We start from the raw sequence: 6,368 nt of genomic DNA on the forward strand, positions 1-6,368 counted from the left end.
TGCTAAACAAACAGATAATCAGGGAAACTAAACCACTCTCAATCATAGCAGTGTTTGATGTAAGATAATCACTTAACAATACAACCTTTTGGAGTTCACTTGCTTTCCTTCTTCTCATCATCATCATTGCTAGCCTTTAGGTTCATCTTTTGTTTCTTTGGTTGATGATGCTTAATCCTTCCAAAAGCTTGTATGGACCTCTGCAATGATATTGAAAGTTGCTTGTTCCCCAAGAACTTGGAAACAATGGTTAGTCTGGCTGATTTATTTATGGGCTTTTGAACTTACTTTGGTGTGGGAACACCAAACTTAGCACCTTGCCAATGGTTTTCATGCATCAAATTAACCATGTGTGAAATTTTATTTTTTCTTCTTTTTCAAAAGCAATAAAACTGAAAACTTAGGAAACAGCAGAATAGTTAACTAGTTCATCCAACACGCTTGAAGCCAGCATTATGCAGAAGGTGAGAATGTGTTTTATGATGTGATTTTGGTGGAACACCAAACTTAGAATCCTTCATTCTCCCTTAGATTGTTTTGGTGTGCAACACCAAACTTAGCTTCTTGCAATATAGATAAAACTAATTAACCTTTTTATTGAAATAGATATGAAAAGATAGTTACCTCCGGTTGGGTTGCCTCCCAACAAGCGCTCTTTTATTGTCACTAGCTTGACATCCTTCACTCTGTGCTCATGGAAGTTGAGGCTTCTGTTGCCTTAGGTTTCCTCCTCTTGCTATGGGCTTCCTTCCCTCTGTTTCTCTTTCCATAGCCTTATTACTTTCCTCCATGACTCCCTTCTCTTTCAACACAGCATCCTTTTCATGGATCTTTGGGTTCAGAGTCCCCTTCTTCTCACCCAATTCAGCAAGGTTTTGAACCAGTTGTTCCATCTGCCTTTCAAGTTTTCTGAGTGAAGCCTCTTGGTTCTTGCTTATCATCTCTTGATGTTTCTTTATTTCTTCCCGCTTTATTGCCATCATTTCTTGAATTTTTATGGACCTCTCCATCAGCATTTCTAGAATATAGATTCTTTGAAAGGTTGGAAGTGGTTGTGGCTGTGTCAATTGTGGTGGTTGATGAAGGTCATTTTGAGCGAATGGTGACGTAGGACGGTGTTGGAAGTGTGTGTGATTGTTGTTGTGGGGGTGTGTTTTCAGTTGGTTTTTGAAGCTGGGATTGTTGCAGTTGAAGTCCCTTGGTCTTTGGTTTTGGTTCTCAACCCCCCTCCCATTAGAATGAGTTCTCCAAGGTGGATTGTACACATCATTCTGAGGCCTGTGTTGGAGCATGCTAGAGTGATTGCTTGGAGATTGTAGTTGCTCATAACTTTGTTGCTCATGGTTAATGGCCCCAAAACTGTGTTCAGCTTGATTACACCCATATGAGCTTTGAGTCAGGTTGTATGTATGTACTACAGCATGTCTCAACTCAGTGATTTTTCTAGCCATCATGTCTAGTTGTTGTAGAGTCTGCTGATGCATCTGCTTGTTTTGGTTTATTACTGCACGAGCACCTTCAATTTCTTTCTCTTGTGTGAATGGATGCACTTCTGCCTCTGGCTTAACAACTCTCTGTGATGGGTTCAATTTGACTAGGAGTCCATTCATCAGTTCTTCCCATCCGATAATGCTTCCTTGTGGAAAAGCTTCAAACCATTGGGCAACATCATTCATGGCTATGGATAGTTGCTTCAAACTAGGGGTTACATTATCATCCAAGGTGGGGATATTACTCTCATGATTGCTAGAATTTGTTGAATTCCCCTCCATGATCTGCACAGTCACAAACAATTCAAGTGATGATGGAATATTTTTAAGCTTAGAATGTGATTCAGAAGGTTAGCTGGCACAAAGCATCAAACAGTTGATGGACTTGGGAGATTAGTGGCAGAAATTGCTTCTCTTGTGTAAGCAAGAGCATTGCATAGAGCCAGAAATTTTCAGGAAAACTTCACTTTGTTGCTAAAGCGAAGTTTCAGTCATCTCAGGCAAAAATTCAAACAGTTAGTGGGTTAGTCAAAATTAGAGAAAAATAAAGAAAAAGTGCTTGATCAAGATCACCACCTCACTTAATCATTGTCAATCTATTCAATCCCCGGCAACGGCGCCAAAAACTTGATGGGATATTTTCGTAGAGAAACAAATTTCTCCCAAAACACACAAATCTAACCGGCAAGTGTACCGGGTCGCATCAAGTAATAAAAACTCACGGGAGTGAGGTCGATCCCACAGGGATTGAAGGATTCAGCAATTTTAGCTTAGTGGTTAATTTAGTCAAGCGAATCAAGATTTGGTTGAGTGTTTTGTGATTTGCAGAAATTAAATTGCATGGAATTAAAGAGAACAGGAAATAAATTGCTGAATCTTAAAGAACAAGAAATTAAATGGCAGAAACTTAGAATGCAAGAAATGTAAATTGCGGAATCTTAAAGTGCAAGAAATGTAAATGACTTGAATTGTAAAGGGGATTGGGACTTGGATTTGCAGAAATTAAACAAGGAAAAGTAAATTTGCATCAAGCAGAGAAGTAGAAGAGGGTTTGGGTTAAATCGGATCTTGAAGCAGAAAAGTAAATAAACATGAAAATAGTAAATAGAGAATTAGAAATTGAAAGTTCAGATCTCAAGACCCAGAGACTAGAAAACCGAGTCTAGATCTCAATGCCTTCCTAGATCCAACAAGAACAATTGCAAGGGAATTGTAAATTGCACGGAAAGTAGATGAAGAACAATTAACAGAAATTAAATTCAATCAAGCAGTAAATAAAGCAGAGAGATCCAAGGATGAGATTGAAACAGAATTTCTTCAATTCTCCAACCCAAGATCCAAGACAAGTGTAATTGAAATTGAAAGCAATAAAACTCAGAGGAAGAGAATGGAATTCTCCTTCCCCGAAACTAAGAAATTAAAGATCACTCAATATCCAAAGCTCTCCGAAAACTATTATGAAAACTCAAAAGGAAAAGCTCCCCGAAGAACTTGAATTCTATCCTATTTATACACTTTCTTCAAATGATCTTCAAGCCTTGAGTTGGGCCTTTGCTCTTGGTGGAATTGGGTTGAAAGAGGCCTTGGTTGATTGCTCTTGGAGTTTGGAGAGGAATCAAAGTGAACCAATTGAACCGGGTTGGAGTTTTGCAAAAGTTGGAGTAAAAGTTTGAGCAAAAGTTAGGGGTCTAACTTTTGCTCCAACTTTTCATATCAGCTACCATAATCTGCTGATACCAACGTTGGTGCTAAAGTTAGGGGTCTAACTTTTGCTCCAACGTTGGCTTTACCTTGTGCACTTATGGCGCCAACGTTAGCCCAAAAGTTAGGGGTCTAATGTTGGCGCAAATTTTCGCTCCCCCTTTGTATTTCCCATGTGCCAACGTTAGCCCAAAAGTTAGGGGTCTAACGTTGGCGCAAACTTTTGGTGCCCAGGGGGTGATTTTTAAGTTCCAACGTTAGCCCAAAAGTTAGGAGTCTAACGTTGGGGCTAACTTTTCACCCAAAAGTTTGTGCAAAAGTTTGAGGCTAACTTTAGGTCCAGCTTTTTGCTTCCTGGTTCAATTTCACTTATTCCATTGTCCTCCCTTTACTCCTAGCCATTTCTTCTTGCTTCAACCTTTCTCCAAGCTTTCTTCACCTATCATAATCAACCAAACACATCAAAGCTATGCTCAAAATCATGAGATATTCATTTTATCTTAATATGTAACAATTATGGCATCAAACCTCATGAAATTGCATTAATTTATCTATGGTTGATCAAATCAAAGGAAGCATGAAAATCTACCTAAATTGGCTTGCTTGTAGCTCAAGAAAGTGCATAATTCAAGTGAAAACAAAAGAAAAAGGCTAGTGAAACTAGGCTAAGATGACTTGTCATCAAAGCCCATCACTAAGAAGAGGATGGAGCAAACAAGAGAGCCCACTCATGGACCTCAACAAGAGCATGAGCAAATTCCTCATCAAGAAATCTGGTGCACAAAATCGTGATTGTTCGTTCCTTGGTAACGGCGCTAAAAACTTAATACGCACGTTCATAATCTTAGTTCTGTTTCACAATTCCGATACAACTAACCAACAAGTGCACTGGGTCGTCCAAGTAATAAACCTTACGTGAGTAAGGGTCGATCCCACGGAGATTGTCGGCTTGAAGCAAGCTATGGTCACCTTGTGAATCTCAGTCAGGCGGATTCAAATAGTTATGGAGATTTGATAATTAAAAGATAAATAAAATGTAAAATAAAGATAGAGATACTTATGTAATTCATTGGTGAGAATTTCAGATAAGTGTACAGAGATGCTTTTATTCCTTCTGAACCTCTGCTTTCCTACTGCTTTCATCCAATCCCTCATACTCCTTTCCATGGCAAGCTGTATATTGGGCATCACCGTTGTCAATGGCTACATTCCGTCCTCTCAGTGAAAATGGTCGAAATGCGCTGTCACCGCACGGCTAATCATCTGTCGGTTCTCGATCCTACTGGAATAGGATTCAGTAATCCTTTTGCGTCTGTCACTACGCACAGCACTCGCGAGTTTGAAGCTCGTCACAGTCATCCCTTCCTAGATCCTACTCGGAATACCACAGGCAAGGTTTAGACTTTCCAGATCTCAAGAATGGCCGCCAATAATTCTAGCCTATACCACGAAGACTCTGATCTCACAATCAGGAGGCTAAGAGATATGCATTCAAGCTTGTTTGTATGTAGAACGGAAGTGGTTGTCAGGCACGCGTTCATAAGTGAGAATGATGATGAGCGTCACATAATCATCACATTCATCATGTTCTTGTATGCGAATGAATATCTTAGAGAAAAAATAGGCTTGAATTGAATAGAAAAACAATAGTACTTTGCATTAATTCATGAGGAACAGCAGAGCTCCACACCTTAATCTATGGTGTGTAGAAACTCTACCGTTGAAAATACATAAGTGAAAATAAGGTAGACATGGCCGAGTGGCCAGCCTCCTATGGAGGTCTCAGAACATAAAAGTTACATAATGTGTTCCAGAGATGTGAAATAAATCACTAAAAGTGGTTTTTATACTAAACTAGTAACTAGGGTTTACAGAAATGAGTAATTGATGCAGAAATCCACTTCCGGGCCCACTTGGTGTGTGCTTGGGATGAGAATTGAAGCTTTCACGTGTAGAAGTCTTCTTTGGAGTTAAACGCCAGTTTGTAACTTGTTTCTGGCGTTTAACTCTACTTTGCATCCTGTTTCTGGCGTTTAACACCAGAATAGGGCAGAAAGCTGGCATTGAACGCCAGTTTGCGTCATCTAAACTCGGGCAAAGTATGGACTATTATATATTTCTGGAAAGCCCTAGATTTCTACTTTCCAACGCAATTAATAGCGCGCTATTTGGACTCCTGTAGCTCCAAAAAATCCACTTTGAGTGCAGGGAGGTCAGAATCCAACATCATCTACAGTCCTTCTTCAGCCTCTGAATTTGATTTTTGCTCAAGTTCCTCAATTTCAGCCAGAAAGTACCTAAAATCACAGAAAAACACACAAACTCATAGTAAAGTCCAGAAATAGGATTTTTATTTAAAAACTAATAAAAATATACTAAAAACTAATTAAATCATACTAAAAACTATGTAAAAGCAATGCCAAAAAGCATATACATAATCCGCTCATCACAACACCAAACTTAAATTGTTGCTTGTCCCCAAGCAACTGAAAATCAAATAGTATAAAAAGAAGAGAATATACTATAAATTCCAAAATATCAATGAAACTTAGCTCCAATCAGATGAGCGGGACTAGTAGCTTTTTGCCTCTGAACAGTTTTGGCATCTCACTTTATGCCTTGAAGTTCAGAATGATTGGCATCTATAGGAACTCAGAATTCAGATAGTGTTATTGATTCTCCTAGTTCAGTATGTTGATTCTTGAACACAGCTACTTTATGAGTCTTGGCCGTGGCCCTAAGCACTCTGTTTTCCAGTATTACCACCGGATACATACATGCCACAGACACATAACTGGGTGAACCTTTTCAAATTGTGACTCAGCTTTGCTAAAGTCCCCAATTAGAGGTGTCCAGAGTTCTTAAGCACACTCTTTTTTTTTTGCTTTGGACCTTGACTTTAACCACTCAGTCTCAAGTTTTCACTTGACACCTTCACGCCACAAGCACATGGTTAGGGACAGCTTGGTTTAGCCGCTTAGGCCAGGATTTTATTCCTTTAGGCCCTTCTATCCACTGATGCTCAAAGCCTTGGATCCGTTTTATTTTACCCTTGCCTTTTGGTTTAAAGGGTTATTGGCTTTTTCTGTTTGCTTTTTCTTTTTCTTTCTCTTTTTTTTCGCCAATTTTCTTTTCTCTTTTTTTTTTCGCAAGCTTTTGTATTCACTACTTTTTCTT

The sequence above is a fragment of the Arachis hypogaea genome, chromosome 18 (genome assembly GCF_003086295.3).
Source record: "Arachis hypogaea cultivar Tifrunner chromosome 18, arahy.Tifrunner.gnm2.J5K5, whole genome shotgun sequence".
NCBI lineage: Eukaryota > Viridiplantae > Streptophyta > Magnoliopsida > Fabales > Fabaceae > Arachis > Arachis hypogaea.